At 43.1% G+C, this 26308-nt stretch overlaps 1 protein-coding gene across 1 annotated transcript in view; it reads left to right on the top strand.

The window, feature by feature from the left end:
• Nucleotides 1–26308, top strand: part of Chchd6 (coiled-coil-helix-coiled-coil-helix domain containing 6) — a 212837-nt gene that overhangs the window by 91250 nt on the left and 95279 nt on the right. The window lies entirely within an intron of this gene.

Genomic DNA, 26308 nt, shown 5'->3' with positions numbered 1-26308 from the left:
CTTGTCTTCGCCATACATTGTTCACATGGTCTTCTTGTCCTTGTCTCTCTTCGCTTAGTCATGTGCTCTTCATGTGGACAGAGACTGATCTCAGGAAAAGGTGGTACTGAGTGTAAATAACAGCAAACCTGTGAGCACCTCTCTATCATCTGGAGGATGGAGTCTGGATCCTGACCACATTGTAGCACTCATGGCTTCTGGGCTTCTGCCCTGCTGCCCTCTCTAGCCCTGCTCATTCTCTGTGCTCTGCCTCAGTGGTTCTGGGCTCCAGCCAAGCAACATATACCTGTTTCTGCTGGGACCTGCCTGTGTTCTTGTATGCTGCTCCCATTTCTGTCTGGTGGCCCTCCAGGCTGTAGCTAGACTTGGGCCTCGTACCCAGGTCTTCTTTGAGCCTTCCAAGCAGAGCCAGGCAGCCTCCTCAGATTCCTTTACAGTGACAGTTTCAGTGTTAGTTTGGTTAGTTTCATGTCTTCTTAGTTTAAGTAATAGTGGGTACTTTGTCTTATTCATCTCAGTGCCCTGGCACCCTACACAGGGCAGAGCTCAGTGGGCATGTTTTAAGTCACCAGACTTTTCTCCTGGGACCACAGTCAGACAACTCTAGCATGGCACCTCATAGTGTGGAATCCATATGCTTGTTTACTGTTGGACTCAGTAAGTATACCCTGTGGCCACCACACTGGGAAACTGATTCACACTGTATGTATAATCTTCCAATTTACTCTGAGTCTCCTCAGTAAAGGGGAAGCACTACTGAAGTCGAGGAAGATAAACCATTAGCAGTCTTTACCTCCCATCCATCTCATTGTAAAAGAAAGTATGTTTGGCTTAGAGTCTCAAAGGGAGGATGCCATGGAGCATGCACATAATTAACATAAAATTTTTAAAAAGAGGTTTACAGGAAAGACATGGTGTACAGGGATATTGTATACCTAGAAGCAGAACCAGGATTTCCCTAGAAACAATGGCAAATCACCACTCTCCTGCATGTGAACTTGTCTCCTTCCTTGGCCTAGAGGCAGGAAGATAGCTCTTTCTAGAAAGTTGGTAGCCCACTTAAAGGTAGAAGTGCTTTTGCAGTTAAAGGTCTCTGTGTAGTCATTCTAAACAGTTTCTAAACAGTGCTCTGTGCAGCAGCAACTTTGTAAGAACAGTTTGCACCATTCTCTCTATCTCTGTCTCTCTGTCTCTCTGTCTCTCTCTCTCTCTCTCTCTCTCTCTCTCTCTCTCTCTCTCTCTCTCTCTCCCCTCCCTCTGTGTACATGCATGCACTCCTGTAGGGGGGGCATTCTTTGATGATGGTGAGTAGAAAGAGCATAGACTTCACACCCATACCAACCTGGGTCCGTATCCAGCCTAGCCAGCCACCTGACAGCTGTGCAGTCTGGGCTCAGGGTCCTTACTCAGCACCTGCTGGATGAACAGTAGCTGTCAAAATGATGAGTATTGCTTGTTTAAGAATAAAGATCTGACCTCCCAATACAATTTGTGAAGATTACAGCACAGCATTAGGTGGCCTGAGCTAATATCATTGCTTTGTGACCATTCTGTCTGAGAATGGCCTAATTAGTGCAACTTGAAGATCTAAATCTGCTCAACACATCTGTGTGGTGTGTTACCTGCCAGGCCCCATGCCAGGTGCGGGAGGTCAGGCAGAAGTGACTGAGGGTTCTTGTAAAGCACCTGGATTTCAGGGAGATCAATAGCTATAGATGAATTAGTGTAATAATAATTAGAATAATTATAAAAGATACTCAAGTGCTATAGGAGTGCAGATGGGAGGTACAATTCTGTTCAGATGGAGAGAAAATAAAAAATAATGTCATGCATCTTAATTGCAGTCATAGAAACCAGCTCGGTCCATCTTGAACACAAAAGGAATGAATTGGAAGGGTGCAGGGCCTCACCAGTGGGTGTAGGGCTGTGGAGCCACACTTGGAAAGTGAGCATCTCACCCTGGCAGTTGGGTTCTTGTGCTGCCTCTGCTGCTGCTGTTATGACCGTTGGCTCTGTCAAGTCAATCTCCATCAGTCCCTCCATCCCACTCATTTTCAGGATATAGTTTTGTGGGATAATGACTATCTGGGCCACGTCTGGTGTTTCCTCCTGACCACTCCATGGCAGAGGACATGCACAGATCTGGTTCTCTTCTAAAATAGAGCATTTCCTTCTCTTAAAATGCCAGCAATGCAGTTTACTAGAGTATGGAAGAAAGCTTGATTGGGTCCTGGACAATTGAAAAAATAGCAGAAAATAGCAGAGCATTTGAACAGAGCCCTGAAAAGTCTCTAGGCAGCAGGCAGGAAGATGTAGGAAAAAAAGGTATTTGAGGCAAAGAACAGAAGGAACAGAAAGCAAGGACCATGAAAACTCTGGTGTCCGTGGGCAGCAAGAACTCTGGTGTGCAAAGGATGGTATTTTGTAGCTGACTAAGGCTTGGCCAAAGTGATACTCAATTTCTAGTACATGTTCTTACAGAAAAGAGCCCAGGCATGGAATCCAAGTGGGTCCATTGTGATACACTTTCTCATTAGCTTCTGGGTCCCTAGTGGGATAGCTTTCCTAATGGCTGAGAAGATGATGCCCCATGTTCACTCTGTGCAGGGGAAACTCCATGTTCATCAGCACTGTCTCAGCCCAGGCTGTGGACAGTGCTGTTCACATAGCTCCTGATTTCCTTAGGAGATAGGAGACAGCTGCCCTCCTACTTGTCATCTTTATGAGCTGAGGGTGGCTTGGGCCAGGTGACCTTTCTCTGGTCAACTGCAGGTTGCTCCTCTGACTCTCTTAATCTCAGAGCACTCTAAAGACCCTTCCTAACTTAGTAACTTACAGGACCCCTATGTCTGAAGTTACACTGAGTGTGGGCCAGGGCTTGCTTTGGAGGTCTGGGCCTAGAGCAGTGGTTCTCAACCTATGAGTTGCAACCCCTCTGCAGGTCAAATAACCCTTGCATGGGGGTTGAATATCAGATATCCTGCATATAAGATATTTACATACAATTCATAACAGTAGCAGAATTACAGTTATGAAGTAGCCATGAAATTAATTTTATGGTGCGGGGGGCGGTCACCAAAACATGAGAAACTGTATTAAAGGGTCACTGCAGTAGGAAGATTGAGAACCACTGGCTTAGAGAAATCCATGGCTGGCTATGAACATCCTTTTGATCAGGAGCCGGACCTCTCTCTCAGCCTTTGTTCTCTGTAACGAGCTGTGATTGTCACACTGTCACATTAAGCAACTTTTCTGAACCCATATTTCTTAGAGCTGCAAAGTGAAGCAGCAGACCCCTGAGTTGACTACTGCATCCATTTCCTCCCTCCCCAACCACCTTTCCAGCCTGCAGATTCGAGTCCACCCATGAGCTCTGCTCTGCCCGACTCGGGCTTGTTTCAAGTGGCACATTGTACAATGCACTCAGAGACAGCCCCTGCCTCCCTCACAGGCAGGGATTTTATTCTCCATCATTACTTTTTAAAAGGTGTTCAGCTAGAAAATTGCATATTATTTCCTCTGTAAAGGTTTCTCCTTGCCGCCTTTGTGCAGCTACAGCTGTCATAACCACAGTTGATATTTTGTGTGCCTGTACATGCAAGTGCCCGGTGTAGAGAGAGATAATCAGGCCGTCCTCTTGGGCAGCCGCCTTCCAGTTTGGCTTTTATGAACTGGATTTAAAAAATAAATAAGTCAGATCATATCACTCTGCTGCTCTTGCCTCACAGAAGTCAGCATGAACCTTTCACTACAGCCTGCTGGCCCTGCACCTCTGAGCATCAGCCTGGTTTTCATGCATTTGCTTCTCTCCCCTTCTCAGTCATGTGCCATTGTGTTTGTTATATTCTTGCTTCTATCCCTTGGATGTGCCAGTACTTGTTTCCACTCAGAGGCCACTGCATTTTCTGCTAGGACTATCCCTACCTAGATCTGTTCTTATCCACTGTTCATCTTCTACCACTCCTTGTCTTTCTCAGTTTGGCATGGTGCTCAGCTCTGAGAGCTGTCTGGGACCACAGGCATTCAGTAAGGTATCCCAGCTCTGAGAGCAGCCATACACCACAGACACTTAGTGCATACTTGTTCCAGACTGGCAGAGCAACAAAAGCATAAAGTAGCAGCAGGACTTGGCTGTCAGGAGAAGAGGGTGTTGCAGGTAGGTGCAGATAGGTTCCTCCAGACAAGGTCTCCACTGCTTTGTTCTGCTGCTCCTTCTTTGCTCTAAGAACTATGCTCTGAGGACACGGGTATGGGAAGGCACTACACCAAAGATGAAGGTGGGAAGCACTGTGGTCATGGCAGGAACAGGCTGGTGCAGTGTCAGCAGTCCCCAGGAGAAATGGCTAGCATTTGGGGCTTTCACAGTGTGAGGGGTCCTGTGTGGCTGTCATTCTGTGCAAACCTGGGCTTTCTCCTAGCCTGTGGCAAATGGGTTTGTATCAAAGGAGTGCTGTGCTTGTTTCCAACTATGAAGTTTCCCTGCCTGAGACTTGATGAGACTGTAGAGTGATGAGTGGCTTCTTACCATAATCTTGCTTGAAAAATTATACCAGGTGGACCTTTTTCAGCAGATTGAACCAATTACATGACAGTTTAGACATGTAGTCTTGCTGACCGTGAGGGCCTTGAGTGAGCTAAACACCTTTTCAGTTGTCTTTAAAAATGTAATTAACAATAGTTAACCACTGACTGACCTCTGTGAATTAAAGGAGTGTGTGAGTGTTTGTAAACTGTTATTCAGTGACCACTACTACTTTGTTCCTTCCCAGTTCCCAGTAATGACCAATACTAAAGTGTCATTAAGAGAAAGAAGGTGCCAGTGGGGGTACACACTGCATAGAATGTGTCAGACACAGCTGTCTCTGGAGCTTTCTGTTATCTTCTTCCAGTGGTTTTCTTTTTTGCTTCCATGGGCCACATGGAAGATACCATGTTCTGGCTGTAGTCCCTCATAGCTGAAGCCTCCTTTCTCCTGTCTCCAACATGGACAGTGCATGCCCAGTCTGGATGGAAGTGGAGATGTACCCTTAGCATGGCAGCCTGTGAATGGAGTTTTTGGAAGGACACAGCATGAGACGACACAGTCTGCAAATGAGACCTATTTTCATGTCACATTCTCTCATAATAAAAGGAAATGGGAGCTGTGATAGCTCAGCAGATGGTCTTGTAATAGAATGTTTTCTCAAAGTTTTCTGTAAGGCATTGGTGAATCTCAGGAATGCACATGGAGTAATGAGGAACACAAGACATGGCTTTGCGTGTCCCTCTCAGCAGAACCTATATGAACCGACTCCTTCCTGGCTCAGGTACATGGTTTTGGAAGATGAAAGATGTCATTCTAGAAAAGTGCCCTGTCCTGTTGCTTTATGGACTCTGGGCAATTGACACTTTGACCAGTGTTGTCAAGCTTCTCCTTGGCCCCTGCCTGTTCCATTGGGGTTTGCTTTGGCCAGGGCATCTGATAATCCATGAAAGAGGATCTGCAGCTCTGTAGCCCTTTCCTGAACAGTGCTGACCCACAGAATGGGCTCACTGCCCCAGATGGGATGGAAAGGCAAATAGGAAGGGAGGACCAGATCCTGGAAGGTGTTGTCTCTTCAGATCCAGAGCAGGCAAGCCCAGGACCCTGGCACTAGAGCATAAATGTACCAGTCTCCCACAACAGCACTGCAAGGAACCGAAGGGGCTTGGAGCAAAGCAGTACCCCATTCAGTGCTCATGACAAGTCACTGAGCCCCTCCCTCACTACTCATGTCTTCCCCACATCAGCTGTCTTCTCAGCAGTGCTCTATTCCTTCTGTCCTCCCCCAACACACTGGCTGTGTGGACTGAGAAGACAGTATAAGGACCTCACTGGTAGGGAAGATACCGTCAGGGAAGCAGGCAGACAGAGCCACATTCCTTCTTTGTAGCTTATCTCTGAGCAGACACAAGAGCACATGCAGTGATGTCAATTCTGGCAGTAATTTGGCAGTTATGCATGTTCTTGAGCCAGCTTTGTGACTGTGGTGATGATGTAAGGGCCACTTAGGAGAGGAAGGCTGCCTGTGGCATTCATCATTACAGTATGGGCAGGTGTGCCTTCCCACATCAGGCTAGAAACCCAGGGCCTTGTTGTGTTCTGCATCCCAGGACAACAACAGGGGTGGCTGCTGCTGCTTTGATGGTGGCTGCTGATCCCTCCTCCTCCTTTTCTTTGTCTTCCTTTTCTTCCTCTTGTTTTCCTCTTCTTTGTTCCTCTTGCATCTTGCCAGTTTCTTCTTCTCTATCCCCAGCTGACTTAGAACTCACCCTGGAGTTCAACTGAAACCTGTGGTGACCCTTTTGACACTGCTTCTGTTATGAAGATGTGCTACCATGCCTTACAGATTGGGCCTTCCTCCTTATTCTCTAGGAGTACTGGACTCTTGACTGCTGGCTTTTCTTGGATGTTTTAGGGACTATATTCTAATATGAGCCATTTCCTTGGTGATCCACTATTGCTAATGATGTTTTTGAGACAGAGTTGCACAGCTAAGACCAGTCTCGAACTCATGGTCATCCTGCTTCAGGATCCCAAGTGCGGGGATTACAAGTATGCACCACCAGGCCTGGCTATTTTAACATCTTTATTGAAATGAAATTTATATGCCATGAAATCATCCAGATAAAGCACTCTGTTCCGTGCTTATTAGTGTATTTGCTGAAGTATACTAGCCATCACCACATTGAAGCCTAGAGCATTTATTATTCCCAGAAAAAGATTCTTTTATCCCTAGAAGTCACGTCACATCCCAGCTGCTGACAAGTACTCACCTGCTTCCTAACTCTTTGTCTGCCTGGCAGGAACCCCCACCTGAGCATGGTCATGTAGTGTGTGATCATTTATATCTGCCCCCACTTCCTCTCTTACTCTCTCGCCTTTGAGAGTTTTGTGCCATGTGTTTTATATATTTACTGTCTCCATTCCTACCCACCCACCCAGCTTTGTATTCTTTTTTTTTTTTTCATGCATCAAGTCCAGTTTATGCTGCCCATATATTCTTGGATGTATGGCCTTCCACTGAAGAGTGGTTGACTTACCAGTGTCTACACACTTAAAGAAAACTGACTCTTCCTCTCCCAACAGCTATTAGTTGCTAGTAGCTCCTTGATGAGAGTGAGACTTCATACCCAACTTCCCCTCCATCCTCCGTTCTGGGATTTGGCCTGGCTTGAGCTTACACAAGTCTTGTACATGTTGTCACAACTGCTGTGAGTTCATATATGCAGCTGTTCTGCTGTGTCTGGAAGACACTGTTTCTCATAGTTGTCTACCACCTCTGGCTATTATAGTCTTTGTGCTCCCTCCTATGCCGTGATCCCTGAGAACTGGAAAGAGGCAATGTGATATGGATGTCCCATTTGATGATGAGCCTCCAACCATCTCATTCTCTGAACCTTGCCAAGCATGGGTCCATGTTAATTGCCATCTGCTGCAGAAAGGAGCTTCTCTGATGAGGGCTGAGAGGTGCACTAGTCTATGAGTATTACAGTAAATCATAGGAGTCGCTTTACTACTCTGCCCATTTAGCAGAATAATAGCAGTAGGCTCTCCTATAGGGAGGGCCTCTGACCTGTCTAACCCTGGGTTCTCGTCCTGATAATGGTGCCCACGTAGGGGTTTTGTCTTGCAGAGTGGGGCTCAAAACCAGTCAGAAAGTGGTTGGTTCTTCCCATGATGTCTGTGCCACTGCTGCACCAGTGGGTGTGTCTTGCCAGGCCAGTCATTATCGTAGCTCATAGGGTTCACAGGTGGGTAGGGTTGTGATTCCTTTTCTTCTCTGGTAGCATGTAGCATGAATAGCACCTTCCAGTAGTGAAAGGTAGTCAGTGGGTATGAAGCTTCCAGGTCAGTACCCACTTTATTTCTCCATGTTCTATGACTCAAGTGTGTGGTGTCTTCAGCAGAGGGATCTTGCTGCCAAGTAACCAATGCTATTGGTATAGTTTGGGGTCTATGGGACCTCACTGGTCAACAACTCCTAAAGGGGTAACCCATTCCTGGCACTGAGATTTTTATTTGTTAACCCATGGCTTGTTTCTTACTGTGTATTTTTCAAGGTTCATTTGTGTTGCTGTGTGTATCAGGACTTTCTTTCTTTCTTTGGCCAAATTGTATAGAAGCTCTACATTTGAAATCCATTAATTAGTAGATGGCATTGGGTGGCTGGATATGTGGAAAGAGAGTGGAATGCTTCTGAAGGCGTAATTGTTATGTGCAAACTGTATATTGATGGTTAAAGTGAAAGAATGTATTTTAAAAGCCCGTGGCAGTTCTACAGCAGGTACCTGGAGGGAGGTAGTCAGAAAGTAAAGGTAGATACAGTACAGGCACTGACACTACTTCCACAGCCACCTTTGTGCTGGTGCCTTAGTGGAGATGATCTCAGATCATCTCAAAATTCTATTTGTCTTTGTGATTTGGCTTTTTACATTGAAAGCCGGTTACCCATTGCAGTGGTAGATAGGCATGCCTTTTTTGATGATTGAATATTTAATAATAACACTTTTATTATCATGAAGACAATTCTTGGCTGACATTTAACTTGAAAGCAGTACATTGAATCAGATACTATGTTGGTGCTTTATATGCACACTCTTAATTAACCTCACCGCAGCCTCATGAGACAGAGCTGCTGTCAGTCTCCTTTGTGCAGAAATTAAGAAACTGAGGCTTAGAGAAGCTGGCCATGGACACTCAAGCAGAAGACAGATTCAGGTCAGGTTTTTCTGACTGCAAAGCCTGCTCTCTGGAGCCCTTTGGTACATTAGTGAATACTCTAACAGTTGTAAAGAAGAGACTTTAGGGACCATAATCTAGATGTCTCCTCATTTACTTTCTGCTTGTGTCCTGGAGATTGTGAGCAACATACATTTTGGGGCCTATCTCAAAACCTGCTGGTTCAGGGGGCTGCCCTTTATCAAAAGCCTGGGTAACTCAAGTGCACATAAGTGTTTGAGACACACTGTTGAAATCCATGTTATGCATGGCATCCAACTTGAGGGTCAGTGGTTTTCTTTTATCTAAACACATCTCAAGATAGGCTGACTGCTTGAAGTTGGTTGCCTAGGAGTCGGGATCCTGTCTTCATAGCCCTTCATCTGTGCCACCTGCACCAAATTACTTAAACTGAGTCTTATTTAATTCATATATTCAATGAGAAATTTGTTTAAATCTTAATTTTTACTATATAAACAGGTTTAAAGCTGTGAATTTACCTCTTAGATTCATTTGCTTGGGAGGGAGCACATTTTGAGTTTGGGTTTCTCTGTGTAATAGCCCTAGCTGTCCTGGAACTCACTTTGTAAAACTAGCTGACTTTGAACTCACAGAGATCTGCCTGCCTCTGTCTCCTGAGTGCTGAGATTAAAGGTATGTGCCACTATGCCTGGCTTGGCTGTGGTTTTAAATATAACATTTTTACCCCTTTTACAAAATTTCAGAGTTTTGTTTGATGAATAATTATGAATAATATTTATGGAGAACAAGGGTAATTTGATTCATGTATATAATGTCTAGTAATTGAAATTTCTGTTATATGCTTTTAGTTCCCAAAACTTGCTGAGAGGGCCTGGAGAAAAAGAAAGGAAAACCTAGCCGGCAAGGCAGTGACTGAGGCATATGCCTGTGGCTACAAAGCTCAGGCAAGCGGCTTTTTTGTGAATTCGTGCCCCAAAAGATGGACACCAGATGAAGTGTGATTCTAATTAGTGTTTACAATAAAAACCCAGAGTCAGATATTGAGGATGAAAGCTGAAAAATCAGAGAAGCAAAGCAGTAGCCACTAGAGACTTCTTACCTCCATGAATCCTCAGACTGAAAGGGCCTGAGATCCTCTTTCCACCCACCTTATATCCCTGTCTCCACCTCCAGAGTGCTGGGATTACAGGTGTGTGCCACCACCACCTGGTCTCTGTGGTTAACTAGTGGCTGGCTCTGCCCTCTGATTGCCAGGCAAGCTTTATTTGTCAGAACACAAACCAAATATCATTCAGCAGTTATTTAGTAGGGTGCATTACTAAAACTGACCGTTAGCCGTCCCTTTCACTGCATTGAGCAGTAATTTTGTGTTGTACCTAAAACAGGGATGAGTTTTTAAACTGTCAGATCAACTAAGGAAAGGAAGGTGTTCAGCTAGGGAATTTGGGGGTGGAGCTTCTAGAAATGTGTCTCTTCATCGGTCTTACTGGTTTTATTAATCAAACATTCTAAACCCTTCCTCATTTATCTTTTATCTTGGGGGAAAGTGTGTCACCAAGCCAATGTCACATGCTTTTCATGTGTCTTCAAAATGATCACATTTTGGTAAACTGTGCTGGTTGATTTTTTTCCAGAGAAAACTTTTATTCTTTTTATTTCACATGAAGAAACAAAGATGGCTTTCCTCTTAAAAACTTTCCCAATTTTTGAGGTAAGCTTTTGATGTTTGGAGGGGTAGGAAAAGGGAGGGATGGAGAAGTGGACCAGTTGACTGAATCTCTATTGTGGACTTCTAACTGGCCTTAATCATTGGATCAGAATACAAATATTCAGAAGGCACACACATACATATACATGTGCACAAAATTATATGCACACATGTAAGCAGCAGCACACATACAACCCTACTCTTCCGACAACCTAAAGGCTAGCTTACTGCTCTGCTCTTCATTCTCCACAGCAGGACCTGAGAAAAGCTTCTTGCCTCCTGACTTCTCCTGCAGGTTGACCCAGGAAAAACCTCCATCCTCACTTAGTCAACTCTGCTTTGTCTCCTTGGTTGTCACCTACCCTCTCTCTAGATACATTTGGCTAAAGGTACTGGACCTTTCTGGTAAATGTCAGAAAAACCTGCTTCTCACACAAGAATGCAAAAAAAAATGTATACTTCCATTACAAACCATTTTGTAGTAGGAGATGCAAAAAAGAAATTCTGGGGATGGGAGAGAAGTATAAGGCTGGTAGTTAGGGATTTATTCTAGACGGCACTTATTTTCCACCCTCCAAAACGTGATTAACCAAAGTGATAACATTTGGGAGAACTAATGTGTTCAGAATTTTCTTTTACTTTATTTTTCCTCTTCTTAAAAAAAAAATCTCTTTATTATACCCAAATCTTCACTTTAGCTCTCTTCCCCCCAACTAGCTATGTTTTCCTACTTTTCTTTTATGAAAAATAGACTTTTTTCATACAATATACTTTTATTATGATTTCTTTTCCAAGATCCTTATCAGCTCCTCTCCCAACTACATCCACACCCTGTCCTCTCTCTTGTTAGAACACAAATAGGCATCTGAAAAATAATAAAATTAGTAGATAAAACACAAACTAATCAACCAGAGTAGGACAAAACAACCAAACAAGAAAAAGAGCCAAAGAAAAAGCACAAAAAACACATATAGATGCAGAGATACACACACATATCACACACACACACACACACACACACACAGAGAGAGAGAGAGAGAGAGAGAGAAATCCTATAAAACCAGAAGCCTGGAAATCATAATATATATGCAAAGGACCTGCAAGGTAACAAATAAATAAATAAATAAATAAATAAATAAATAAATAAATAAATAAATAAATAAATAAATAAATAAATAAGCAAGCAAGCCCTGACAAAACATGAGACAAAGAACTTCCAAAAATAACATTGAATTCATTTTGTGTTGGCTGTTTACTGCTGTGCATGGGGCCTGCCTTTAAGAGTAGTTGGTATACCCAGTGAGACTCCCTTGAGAAAACTAAGTTTTCACTTGCAAGCAGTTATCAAATGGAGATAGCTTCTGAGTTAGGAATAGGACTTGTGTCCACTTCACCTCTCAGAGCTAGGGACCGCATCTAGCCCAGATCAATGTAGCCCTGTATATGCTACAGTCTCTGTGAGTTCATATGGTTTGGGTCCTTCTGTGCTTAGAAGGCCTTTTTTCCTTGGTGTCCTCCATCTCTTCTGGCTCTTACAGTCAGTCTTTCCACCTTCTCTTCCATAGGGTTTCCTGGGTAGAATTTTGATGGAGACATCCCATTTTGTATTTAGTGTTCCAAGGTCTCTCACTCTCTGCACATAGTCCTGTTGTGGCTTTCTGTATTTGTTCCTTTCTACTGTAGGAAGAAGCTTCTCTATTGATGGCTGAGCAAGGCACTGGTCTATGAAGATAGCAGAATGTTGTTAGGAGTAATTTTATTGCTAATTCCTTAGCAGAAATGTAGTATTTTGTTTTCCCTAGGGCCCTGGTCTTTCTAGTCTCAGGTTCTTGACCACCCAAGCAGTGTTAGGGATGGGTTCCATATCATGGGAGTAGGCCTTAAATCCAGTCAGACATGGGTTGGTTACTCCCACAAGCTTTGGGTCACTATTACACTAGCACATACTGCAGGTAGGTCATCATTATTGGTCTAAGGGTTTGTACCTGGGTTGGTGTTTACCTTCTCCTTTGGTAAAATACCGAGTACCTTCCTGTACTATGATCACTAGTCAGTATGGGTGAAAGCTTTAGGTAGGCATCAGCTCAACTTCTCTGTGGTCAATAAGTTGTGTAGGTGTCTTCAGCAATAGGGCCTTACCATTAATTTGTGAAGAACAACCAATAGCTTTGGCAATAACCTGGGTTGTTTGGGGTTTCCCATGAGGCCCCCTTTGGCTAATGACTGGATTAGATGTAACCTGTTCTCAGAACTGGAGGCTTTATTTGGTGAGTAGAGATGTCCATTTGGGGACTCTGTCCCCACCATTTTTTTTTTTTTTTGCAATTCCAGTTAGATGTCCTTCATACATGTTTATATTTTAGAAAGCATCTACTGTATTATGCCCATATAACCACTCAAAAAGTACTTAGTTTTGGTGGCCCTTCCTCTTATCCCCTCTTCCCTCTCCTCCCATTTGATTCTCCTGTTCCAGTCCTACCCCACCCCATCTGTGGTGGTTTGAAAGAAAATGGCCCTCAAAGGGAGAGGCACTCTTAGGAGGTATGGCTTTGTTGCAGTGAGTGTGACTTTGTTGGAGCAGGTGTGTCACTGTGGCGGCAGGCTTTGAGGTCTCATATATGCTCAAGCCACACCCAGTGTCTCAGTCTACTTCCTGTTGCCTTCTGACCAAGATGTACCCAGTATCACGCCTGTCTGCATGCTGCCATGTCCCCCCATGATAAAAATGGACTAAACATCTGAAAATGTAAGCCACCCCAATTAAATGTTTTTTCTTCATGAGAGTTGCTGTGGTCATGGTATCTCTTCACAGAAATAAAAACCCCAACTAAGACACCATCCATCCATAACTGTTCATTCTGTTTCCCCTTCCTAGGGAGATCCATCCTTTTGCCCTAGTCCCTTTCTCTGTAACCAACCTGTGTGGTTATATGGATTGTAGCCTGTTTACTGAACGAAAACGTAACAGCTAACATCCTCATATAAGTGAACATGTACCATATTTGTCACAGCTGGGCTCATGGTCCCTGTGCTAAAGCAGTGTAAGTCCCCAGTTGATTTACACACACACAGAGAGATAGAGATAGAGATAGAGATAGAGATAGAGATAGAGATAGAGAGAGAGAGAGAGAGAGAGAGAGAGAGAGAGAGAGAGAGAGAGAGAGAGAAGTAACCTTGCACTCCTGCTACAAGGCCCAGGTCATGGGGTGTTATCTTGTATTTTATTTTTAATCTGAGTAGTACTGATTTGCCAACTCATTGTTGTTTGGGATTTTCCCCACACTTTTCTTGGATGTTTGGTCTGTAAATGTCTTTTCTTGTCATGTTCTTGTCTGGTTTCATATCACAATTACAGTGGCTTCTCAAAGGCTAGTAGACATTCCTTCTCTGCTGAAAGAACTTGCCTAGTCCTGACACTTCTCCCTTAAGAACCTAGTACAGATGGTCAGTGGGAAACCTTTCAGATGAACTTGATTTTTTAGAATTCCAGAAAAATGGTGTTTATATTTCTGTCATTATTTTAATCACATTGTGTTATTTGTGAGTTTGTCAGTGAGCTTCCTGGTTTTGGTTTTTCACACATCTAGAGGTGTTCATCCTTTGTTCTCAGGTACTCAGATGTTTTCCTGCTGCCTCTGCCTCCCAGGAACTCAGCTCCATGTGAATATTGAGCACTGAGCACCCAGTGGTGCAGATGTCCTGTAGTGTGAGGCAGACTATCAGTCCAGTCGTGTGACCCTGCTTATACCTTCCTGTCCTTGAGAAGTCTACTTGTTCCATCAACATTTCCAGGATAGAGTATTCAAGCCTCCAACTGTGGTTGCAGAATTATTTGTGTTCTACATTTGCCTGTCAGCTTTGCTTTGTGTACTTAGTTTATTAAATGTATGTGCATTTAGGGTTGTTATTTCTCTGGGAATACTGATCTGCTTTATTGGGAACTGCCTTCCTTGCATCTGGTAACATTTTCAATCCCAGGCTTCCTTGTCTGACGTTAATACAGCCACATTGGCTTTCCTCCACTAGAGAGGTGCTCGGTGTACCTTTCTTTATCTTTTTTAGAACCTTTGTATTTGTATCCAGAGCATGTTGTTAGGACTTTGCTTTTTCACTAGGGAGCAAAATAATGTGGCCCCTTAAGATCTTTAGAACCCGTGACTATATCCCTTATGCAAAAGGGACTCATCAGATGTGATCAAATTAAGGACATCGTGAGATGCAGAGGTTGTCCTTTATTGTCCAGATGGCCTCAGGGTGGGTAACTGAAGGACCCTTTGAAGAAAAGAAGGAAGAAAATGAGAAAAGTTGTAAGGAGGGATGAGGTCACGCTCAAGGTACAGTTAGAAGCCAAGAGAATACATCCCCTAGACCCTAAAATCCATTAGGAGCTGGAGACAATAAGGAAAAAATTCTTCCCAGAACACCACATCCCTGAGAATATCATGGACTTAGCCAAGTAGTCCCCACTGAAACATCTGCTTCTCAATCTGTAGGATACATATCCTTCATGTGCTTTAGGCCACAATGGCTTATTTATTTTGTTGTTGTCGTCTTAGATTTCTTTTTCTTTTTTTTTAAGACAGGGTTTCTCTGTGTAGCTTTGCGCCTTTCCTGGAACTCGCTTTGGAGACCAGGCTGGCCTCGAACTCACAGAGATCCGCCTGGCTCTGTCTCCCGAGTGCTGGGATTAAAGGCGTGCGCCACCAACGCCCGGCTATGCCTTAGATTTCTTATAACAGCTTTACAAAATGAGTACAAGAGTCCCATCCCTCTCTGGAAGAATCGATTTATTTGTAAATCTGTGGTGTTTGTTGGTTTTTATCTGGTTATCATTTTAGGACTGCTATATGAATTCCATTGTTTTGTCTGTCTGTCTGTCTCTCTCTCTCTCTCCCTTTCTCTCTCAATTCTGTGATTGTCTGCTTTCAAGAATATTCTGTTTCTTCAGGACTTATTAAGTTTACAAAAACATTTGCTTGGAGTTTTTCTGTACATCTCAGATTTGTATTTGGAGATACCCCACCCCACTCCCAAACTTGGTCTCTGTGTTTACTTGCGTCTGAGCTCTGGAGTACTCTGTTCCACTGTGTTGATCACTTTTATATCTTTCTGGTTGATATTTTTTAAGTATTTTACTTCATTTTTTATATATTTTTTAGTTTTTAAAAATTAATTCTTTGGCTACGATCAAAAACACCAATGACAGTCAATGTTGGAGAGGATGTGGAGCAAAGGGAACACTCCTCCACTGTTGGTGGGAATGTAAACTTGTACAACCACTGTGGAAATCAGTATGGCGGTTTCTCAGAAAATTAGGAATCGAATTACCTCAAGACCCAGCCATCCCACTCTTGGGCATATACCCAAGGAATGCTGATTCATACCATAAAGATACATGCTCAGCTATGTTCATAGCAGCACTATTTGTAATAGCCAGAACCTGGAAACAACCTAGATGCCTGTTAACGGAAGAATGGATGAAAAAAATGTGGTACATATACACAATGGAGTACTACTCAGCAGAGAAAAACAATGAAAGCATGAAATTTGCAGGCAAATGGATGGAACTAGAAAAAATCATCCTGAGTGAGTAACCCAAACCCAGAAAGACAAACAAGGTATGTACTCACTCATAAGTGGATTCTAGATATAAAATAAAGAACAATCAGACCACAACCCATAGAACCATGAAGGCTATATATATAGCATGGAGGTCCCTAGGACGACTGTGGCTTATAATAAATTTTGGTTTTATTCAATTATTGAAAAAAATAGCCAAATGAATGGAAACACATGAACTATGAACCAAAGGCTGAGGGGCCCCCAGCTGGATCAGGCCCTCTGAATAGGTGTGACAGTTGATTGGCTTGATCAGTTTGGGAGGCAACTAGGCAGTGTGACCAAGTCCTGTGCTCATTGCATGAGTTGGCTGTTTGAAACCTGGAGCTTATGCAGGGACACTTGGCTCAGTCTGGGAGGAAGGGACTGGACCTGCCTGGACTGAGTCTACCAGGTTGATCGCAGTCCTCGGGGGAGGATTTGCCCTGGAGGAGGTGGGAATGGGGGGTGAGCTGGGGGTAAGGGGAGGGGGTGGGAGGGGGGAGAATAGGGGAACCCATGGCTGATATGTAGAACTGAATGGTATTATAAAATAAAATAAATAAAAATTTTTTAAAAATTCTTTCATAATTTCACACAATGTATTTTGATATTACCCCTCCCCAACTCCTCTCAGCTCCGCCTCTTCCTCCCTACCTACCTACCTTTGTCTCATTTTATTTTTAAAACTCATCGAGTTCCATTTGTGTTGCCCATATAGTCTTGGGTTTTTGGCTATCCACTAGAGTGTGGTCAACCTCCTAGGGGCCATATCCTTAAAGAAAACATACTGTTCCTCTCCTAGCTGCTAGCAGTTGCCAAAAGCTCCTTAGTTAGAGGTGGGACTTTATGTTCCCCTCCACCCTCTGTTCTGGGATTTGGCCTGGCTTGAGCTTACACAGGTCTTGTACATGTTGTCACAACTGCTGTGAGTTCATATATGCAGCTGTTCTGCTGTGTCTGGAAGACACTGTTTCTCATAGTTGTCTACCACCTCTGGCTTTTATAGTCTTTGTGCTCCCTCCTATGCTGTGATCCCTGAGAACTGGAAAGAGGCAATGCGATATGGATGTCCCATTTGATGATGAGCCTCCAACAATCTCATTCTCTGAACCTTGCCAAGCATGGGTCCATGTTAATTGCCATCTGCTGCAGAAAGGAGCTTCTCTGATGAGGGCTGAGAGGTGCACTAGTCTATGAGTATTACAGTAAATCATAGGAGTCGCTTTACTACTCTGCCCATTTAGCAGAATAATAGCAGTAGGCTCTCCTATAGGGAGGGCCTCTGACCTGTCTAACCCTGGGTTCTTGTCCTGATAATGGTGCCCACGTAGGGGTTTTGTCTTGCAGAGTGGGGCTCAAAACCAGTCAGAAAGTGGTTGGTTCTTCCCATGATGTCTGTGCCACTGCTGCACCAGTGGGTGTGTCTTGCCAGGCCAGTCATTATCGTAGCTCATAGGGTTCACAGGTGGGTAGGGTTGTGATTCCTTTTCTTCTCTGGTAGCATGTAGCATGAATAGCACCTTCCAGTAGTGAAAGGTAGTCAGTGGGTATGAAGCTTCCAGGTCAGTACCCACTTTATTTCTCCATGTTCTATGACTCAAGTGTGTGGTGTCTTTAGCAGAGGGATCTTGCTGCCAAGTAACCAATGCTATTGGTATAGTTTGGGGTCTATGGGACCTCACTGGTCAACAACTCCTAAAGGGGTAACCCATTCCTGGCACTGAGACTTTTATTTTGTTAGTCTTTGGTGTCTAGTAGGGGCATTTTTTTTCCTCATCATATGAAAGCCTCATTTAAAGTACTTTTTCTAGTGTGTTTGGGTGTTTCAACTGCATATGTGTATGTGCACCATGTGAATGCAGTGCCCACAGAGACCAGAAGAGGGCATTGACTCCCTTGGAACTGGAGTTATCAATGGTTGTGACCAATCACCATATGGGTGATGAGAATTGAACTAGGTCTTCTTGAAGAGCATCCTCTTAACTGCTGAGCTGTCTCTTCAGTCCCCATTTAAAGTCTTTTTATATATGTATGTGTCTACATTTTACAAAGTTTTGCAGCAAATTTTCATATGGCTTTTTCAAAAGCTCTTTAGTGTTAGTTATCCCTGCCCTTATTTCTTCCTTTATCCTGCCTTCCCTCCCTACCCCACTTAACCCTTCCTGTTTCATTATTCATCTTTAACCTTTTCTACCACTGTGTTCTGTATCCTTTACTCTTAAGCTCCGCTCCCCAATGGCCCATTTCTAATTTCCTCACCTCCATGTGTGTTCTTAATAAAAGATAATACCTAAAAATTAAAAGCTAACAAGTACAAATAAGAGAAAACATGTGCCATTTGTCTTTCTGGGACTGAGTTACCTCACTCAGAATAATTTTTTTCTAGTTCTATTCACTTTGAAATTCTATAATTTCATTTTTCTTCATAATAATCTATTGTGTAAATGTAACACATTTTTATTATCCATTCATTAGGTGATGGACGTCTAGGCTATTTCAACTTCCTGGCTATTGTGTCTAGAGCAATTAGGAGTAAGAATAAATTAGGAGAGACAGGAATGAAAGAGCTAGGGATACCCTGGGTTTGTACCCAATTCCAGAATATAGAGTTTTAAAATATGTCCTTATGATCCTCTGAAGTTCCTCAGTGACTGTTATAATGTCTCCATTTTGCTAATTTTATTATTCTGGATTCCCTCTCTTTTGGTCAATTTAGGTTTGTCAATATTGTTAATCTTTCAAACTCTTCATTAATTCTTTGTATTATTTATTTAATTTCTATTTTATTAATTTTTTTCCCTGAGTTTGATTCTTTCTCTCTCTCTCTCTCTCTCTCTCTCTCTCTCTCTCTCTCTCTCTCTCTCTCTCTCTCTCTCTCTCTCTCTCTCTCTCTCTCTCTCTCTCCTGTGAAGAAGCTCTTAGTTTTCTGAGGCCTCCACATGCATCATTAAGTTACTAATTTTGAGATTTCTCAAAAATTTTTATGTAGGCACTTAGTTCTGTAAATTTCCTCTTTAGGACTATCTTCTTTGTGTTCCAAGGTTTCTGGATGTTGCATTTTCATTTTCATTATAGTCTAGGAATTTCAAATTTTCTTCTTAATTTCTTCCTTGACCCAATTATCATTTAGTAGTATGTTTAGTCTCTGTGAATTTGTGTACTTCTTACCATTTATGTTGCAGTTGATATATTTCTCTATTCCATTGTAGTCAGATAGAATGCAGAATGCTACAAATTTTCCTATATTTTTTGAGACTTGCTTTGTGTTCTAATATGTGGTTAATTTTTGAGAAAGTTCCATGGGCTTCTGTGAAGAATGTGTATTATTGTTTAAGTGGAATGTTTTGTTGATATGTCAGGTCCATTTCGTTTATGATGTCGTTTAACTCCCAAGTTTCTCTGTTTCTTTCTAGATGACCTGTCTATTGGTGAGTGTGGTACTGACATCACCGCTCTCAACCTGATGGGGTCAATATGTGGTTTCAAATTAATAATGTTTCTTTTATGAAATTGTGTGTTCCTGTGTTTGGTGCTTATATGTTAGGGTTGAAATACTCTGTGCTTTAATGAATATGAAGTGATCCTCCCTAGGTTTGATCTGAAGTCTATTTTGTCAGATGTTAGGATAGCCCTGCCTACTTGTTTCTCTGTTTGTTTGGAATACCTTCTTATATCCATTTATCATAAAGTGGTATGTATTGTTGGTGGTGAGGCAGCAAAAGTATAGACCCTATTTTCTGGTCTAATATGTTAGTCTGTGTCTCTTTATTAGGAAACTGAGATAATTAAAATTAAGATTTATTATTCAACAGTGTTTAATAATTACTGTCATTTTGTTGTTTTCTGAGTCCTCTTTTTATTATTAAACATTCTAGATTTATTCATTCCCTGCTCCTTCTTGTGCATGTTTTACCCTTTCTCCAGAATTACACATTGCTTCTAGTAGTCTCCATAGAACTAGCTTAGTGGTAGTATGTTCCTTAAATCTATTTTTAGCTTGGGAATTTTTTCCTTCATTTTTAGTTACAACTGATAGTTTTGCTGGGTATAGTAGTCTAGGCTGATATATGTTGTCTTTCATGACTTTAGTAGGACATAGGTTTAAGCCCTTCTCGCTTTTCAAATGCCAATTGTAAAATCAAGTGTTATTCCGGTAGATCTGCCTTTATATGTGATTTGGTCTTATCCCTTGCAGTGTTCTTTGTACTGTACATGTAGTGTTTTTGATTATTATGTGTCATGGGAGTTTCTTTTTTGGTTCTGTCCATTTGATGTTTTGTATGCCTCTTGCACTTTGATGGGCATCTCTTTTCTTAGACTAGAGAAGTTTTCTTCTATAATGTCTTAAACATTTTTCCATACCTTTGACTTGGGTGTCTTCTCTTTTTCCTGTACCTATTATTCATAGGTTTGTTTGTTTCATAGTGTCTCAGAATTCCTTCATACCCTGTCATTTTTTTTTTTTTAGATTTTTGATTTAACCTTTTTTTTTTTTTTGAGTGATCCATTTCCTATACCTTGTCTTCTAGGTCCAATATTCAGTATTCCATTTGATCCAGTCTACCAGTGGGGCTTTTAAGTTTTTAAGTCTTTGAAATTTTCGTTTTCTGCTTTATTTCACTTTGGCTTGTCTTCAGAGATTCTCTTTATTAAAATATATTTTAATATCTTGAATTATTTTCATTATTTCATTCAAGTATTTGTTTTCAAGGTCTTCATTCTCTTATTTATTTGTATCCTCTTTGAGTTCCTAGATCATATTTATTATTGTTATTTTGAAATTATTTTGTATACCATCTAAATCACTTTTCTCAGGAATATTATTATGGGAGTACTAATTTTTTGCAAAGTGATTATTGTCTTGGTTATTGAAGTTGTTTGTGTTTTGTGATGGGGGCTCAGTATCTATAGTTAGGTTGTTGGTATTTCCTGGTACGGACATTGTTTCCCCTTTGTTGAGAGGGTGTTTGGATCTCTGTTTGCTGTTGCCCCAGCTTGTCACGTTGTAGACCAGATAATGGGTATTAGGGTTCAGTCTTGGGGAAACTCATATAGTTGATGTTCAAATAGAGTATAAGAAGTAGTCTTCACTCAGGTTGTTTGCCAAGAAGTCTAGAAAGAAAAGCAAGGGCTTTGAAATTCTGCTTCAGGTTCCTGGAAAATTAGACCAGTGTCAGTGTGTGTGAGATCGCAGAGACCCACCCTAGACACTTGGTAATTATGCTTGCAGAAGCTGAAGTCCAATCTCAAAGGACACAAGAAGGAAGCCACACGTGAGGAGTCCCCAGTAAGATTAACAGAGGATTTGTACTAGTTGGAGGCTATTCCCATCACTGTAAATATTCTTTGTCTCTTCATACACCTCTGCCTTTCCCTGTTAGATCCCTTACATGTCAGCATAGTGTACTGAGCCTGATGTCAGAGCTGCTGGCGATCTGTTTCTGTTTTATCTCTTGGTGGTGGTAGTGTACTTGCTCTCACCTGCTCTCGCTCTCTATCTCATATATATTTTAGGGTTTTGATTGAATATTACACCTTCTGTGAACAGAGTGATATACATTACAGTATTTATTTCCATCCAGTGAAGGGTTTGGTGGTGTTCTGTTTGACTGTTCGTATAGGTGTCTGGGTCTCTTGGAAGTATCATCTACTTGGTTTTTCTTTTATCCAAAATGATCCTCTTTTTCCCAAAAGGATGAAATTAGTCAACTTAACTTTCATATTTATCTATTGCTAAATACAGTTTACAAAACTTAAGGGGCTTCCGTCAGTGAGTGGTGTTTGTACTACTGGATCAGGGATCTGGCTCAGTGGGTGCTTCAGGTCCAGGCTTCCCAGTGCTGCTGTCCAGGTATTTTCTATGGCTGCTGTTGCAGCTCAGGGCCTCACTGGCGAAGGAGCCTTGCATGTTCCCTTCTGGCTGCTGGAAGCAGGTGAGGGTCTGCAGGCCTCAGCCTCTAGCTGGCTGCTGATAGTGCTCCCTTCCTCACTGTCCTCAGTTCATTATCATGTGAGTGTCTCTCTAGGGAAGCTCTTAACACAGAAACTCTTGGGTGTGAGTAAGCAAGAGGGGCGGGGAACAGGGAAGCCAGACTACTGGCTTGTAGACACAGATCTCCAAAGTGACATCACACCATGTTTGCCATGCTCTGTTGATTAGCACTATCTCCAGGTCCAACCCACACTTAAGGAAGGGGACCACACAAGACCCGAGTGTGGAAATGGAGGAGAGTTTGGGCCTCTTGGAGGCTTTCTACCACGTATTTCCTGTGACAGCTCTCTTTTTTTCAGTGTTTTCTCCTTACTGTGTCTGCCTGCCTTCTTCCAACCCTTGTCGCTCTCCTTACCTCTATATCTTGCTCCCTATCTTCACTTCGCCCATGCCCACTGCTGCCCTCTTGCCTGCCTTCTACTCTTAGGGGTCCCTTCCCTTTGCCTCTGCCATTCTGTCCATGCTGTTTCTCTGTGGTAGCCATTATACCTGTGCTGGCCAGTTCCCAGCTTCCCCTTCAGACCTGTTTGCCATCCCTGCCTGCTGCCTCTGGCGGGTAACTGTACCACGTCCACTTTGCTTATTTCCTTGTACTGCTCTGTGCCTCGGGTTTATCTTATCACATTGCAGTTCTTATTTTGAAGACTTGAGTATTTATATGCTTTGGGGTTTGCTTATTTCATGCTCATAATTTCTTTTTTATAAATGAGAAGTCACTCATTTGTCTTTGAGACAACATTAACATGTATATTAAAATACCTTATCAGTAGGAGATTTTAATACTCTGCATGTTTGATGAGGAACCAATTTTATTTTTTAAGTGATACTTTTGTTCTGTTTAGGAGAATAAAAGTTCTTGTCTTTTAGAATAGCACATTGACATCTACACAAATGAAGTTACTTGCTGGGACACTTGGGACAGGTGTTTGTGAATGCTTGTGTGTGATTGAGCATGTGAATGTGCACACTCCTGTCTAAGTTCTTGGTTGTTGAAGCTTACTGATGTCATCTGAGTTTTTATTACATCATTTTGTCTTGTGTTTAAAGTTTTCACAATAAAAAACTTTTCATCCTTGTGATATTGTCCCATGATATTAGTTTGATCTGGGCTGAATCTGTCTGGTTACTGGTCTTGCCAGTATGTTGCCTTACCTAAGTGAATCTAGATTCACAGTGTGAGATTTGTCTGGCTGCTTTCTTTCCCTGCTCACCTTCAGTATGGCCTTTGTACACTGATGACATTTTTCTAATTGCCTGTACCTACCAGGTTAGGCCCAGATCTTCCTTCTGTCTGCATAGCTGTGATAATAACTGCAGAGACCTTAGAAAGCAGGTGCTGGGCTTGTCCTGGCTTGGGTCTGGGGCCTCTCACCTGTTTACATTGAGCAAACAGAAAGCCATGTGCTAGAAGGGTCTATGGAAAATTGTAATGCCTCCTTTTTGCTTCAGGGTTCACCCTCAGCCCCAGATGTCCAGCTTGGTTCCTGCCCCTCCTCTGTAGGATGGGGTTTATTTTTATCCTCCAAGATTGGAAGGTCCTGGCTGCCCTGGCCTGCTCCAGTCCCCGCCCAGCAGGCCTGTGGCTCCCACTCCGCCTACTGCTTTGTGGGTCCCTTCTGTGTTGGCTCTTTAATCTTAGTTTTGAACCTGACTGTGTCTTTTCAGGCATGCGTTTTTTGGTTCTTTTTTTTTTTTTTTTTTTTTTTTTTCCTGCTTCTGTGTGTGTGGAGCAGCAGCAATGCATCAAAGTGTGAACTAACAGTATAGTCTTGATGGAAGGAGATCCTCTACTAATCCACTGAAGAGCCCCTCCACTCCTCCTCAAAGCCTCCCTTCCACTGTGCACAATGTCATAATGGTGATATTTGTCCTGTGTTGAAGCAACATACTTGGTTTGATTTAGTATTTGTTTTCCCAGAAGACTTGGTTGGGAATTTTTTTAGACAAAATAGCAGCCTGCTAGCTCACAGGTTATTGGTTAATAGTCTCCCCAGCACATCAGACTCCGAAACTGACTATCTACACACATATTTGCTTTTTCCACCAGGACTGAGTTCTATGAACATGTGTGATACAGCCAAGGCCTCTTTTCAGGAATGCTCATTCATAACAGATACTTGGGAGCAGCCAAGGAATTACTGAGCCAGTTATTGGGACCATGATGGCCACTCCAGTGTCCCCTGGAGAGATGCCTATTTCTAGCCTTGAGGTAGAGCTCCTGTTATCTGATGCACTCTTCATTCACCAAGATCAAGTCTTTGGGTGCCTGCTGTGGGCTCTCTTCCCTGCATTGCCTCCTGTCCATTATTGCCCATGGAGATTTCATTACCAGCCTCATGGGTGACTAGAGTAGGCACTATGGTAAGGACATCATGAGAAAGGGCACAAGCCACAGAGCTTCCAGTCAAGTGGGCTGTCCTTACTTTTCCCTCTCTGAATTCCCATTACATCCTTTCCTGATCCTGCTTTTTATCTTTTCCTGCAGATTTTGGTCAGCCCCAGTCTCTAGCCTAGGCAGTAAGTCTATGGTGAGGCATCTCTGCCTGGAGCTTTACTTCTTCAGCTGTTTGCTGATGTGTGTCCTAGAGGCTGCTGGCTGAGTATTCCAGGAGCCTCTGCCCAGAGACAGAATCACAGTATGCCATTTGGAGGGTGGGTACATGCCTGGATGAGCCTCCTTGTCCTTCCTGCCCCAGTAGCCCCTAGGGAATGGCAGCTGAAGAGTCTCATGATAGCTTTGCCTTCAGATGTCATATTTCTGCTTGGCTGGAGCTACAGGTCAGAAAATGGCAGGTCTGAGCACTGCAAGATATTCCCATACTGGCTGCTTAATTGTATCAGATGCACTTCTCCTTTGATTGCACCAGAGATCATTCACAGTTGATTCTGGGCTGCTGAGAGGCCCCACACAGATTAACTATGCCTGTGTGCCCGGGCCACAGCCTCATCATCTCATCATGGTGCTTTGAAAGATCCTGTGAGAAATCCCTGGCATTCAGTCCACTGCCTATGTTTAGCTTTGCTGGAGTATTGGCATTCCAGAGGCATTCCAGGAGCCTTCTTAAAAGATCCTGTGAGAAATCCCTTCATGTAGTCCCTTGTCTGTGTTTAGCTTTGCTGGAGCATTGGCATTCCAGAACCTTCTTGGGATTTTTAGATTCTTCAGCCTCTGGGGAGACAAGTTGTTTCTTTGCTCCACTTGACAGTTAAGGAGAAATACACAAGGAAGGTAGCTTACCCAAGACTAGAGAGGCCGCTGGCCAGAGCCAGTGTCAGAATTCCACTCTCAGACATGCTGCTGCCCAGCCCCTGGCCTCACATTGCCTGAGCCGTAGCCCTTTCCTTGAGTCCTTCAGCACATGAGTGCTCACACTGGTATACAGGTAGCTCCCACTGCTGCTTAGTTTGCTACTGCTCTAAAAGGTTCTAGGCCCAGCACGAATATCATTGCCAAGGAGAGGGGCTTTCAGAATCTTTGTCTCTTTTCTTCCCTTGTATTTCTGAGGGATTCAGACTCATCTGCAGATTATCATAGGGTAGCTTAAAATAAAAAGCTCAGGACTTGGAGGTCTTGTGGATTCAGGTTCGTAGTGGACCTCAGTTATTGAGAGCTTGTGCTCTTGGGGATGGTGAGAGTAAGTACCACGAGGAGCTTGGGCACACAGCCCTCACATGGGTAGACAGCAATTAGGAGAGATATCCCTCTTCCAGGTACTCCAGACTCTCCCAAGCTCTTGGGCCCCTGATGACTGCATCTGTGTGGGGAAGACAGAGGCAGTGGAACTTGATACCTTGTACTGGAAAGCCCTAAAAGGATGAAGATGTGGGTATTCCAGTAAGGGGCACGTGCTCCCAGCTGCTCCACTGCTGGGAACCTTTGTAGAGGCCTTCAAACAGTCTTGTAGGTGTAGGGAGCAGGACACTTTTGTTTCAGTTTTAGCCATTGCACCAGAGAGATGTTCTGTACAAGCAAGGGAGTTGTTCAAAGTCATATAGCTACTTAAAGAGAGTACTGGACTGTATCCCAAGGCTGTTAGCTCCTGGCTGTTCACCACGGCTAACTGAGCCAACATCCTTACCATGACTGAAGGGGGGAGGCTCTGTTAATCTGGTTTCAAAGGACTGACTCACACACACACCCTTTAGCCACCTAGGGGACTATATCCCCTCCTCTTTAGAACTCTGCTCTCTTGCTGTCCACAGGGACCCCTGCCACGACAGCTTAGCATATGAGACAGTGTTGTGTTGTACCACCCAATATCAGGACTCCAAAACCAGTGCCAGG

The sequence above is a fragment of the Peromyscus maniculatus genome, chromosome 3 (assembly GCF_049852395.1).
Source record: "Peromyscus maniculatus bairdii isolate BWxNUB_F1_BW_parent chromosome 3, HU_Pman_BW_mat_3.1, whole genome shotgun sequence".
Taxonomy (NCBI): Eukaryota; Metazoa; Chordata; class Mammalia; order Rodentia; family Cricetidae; genus Peromyscus; species Peromyscus maniculatus.
This window is presented reverse-complemented; position numbering and strand designations above follow the sequence as displayed.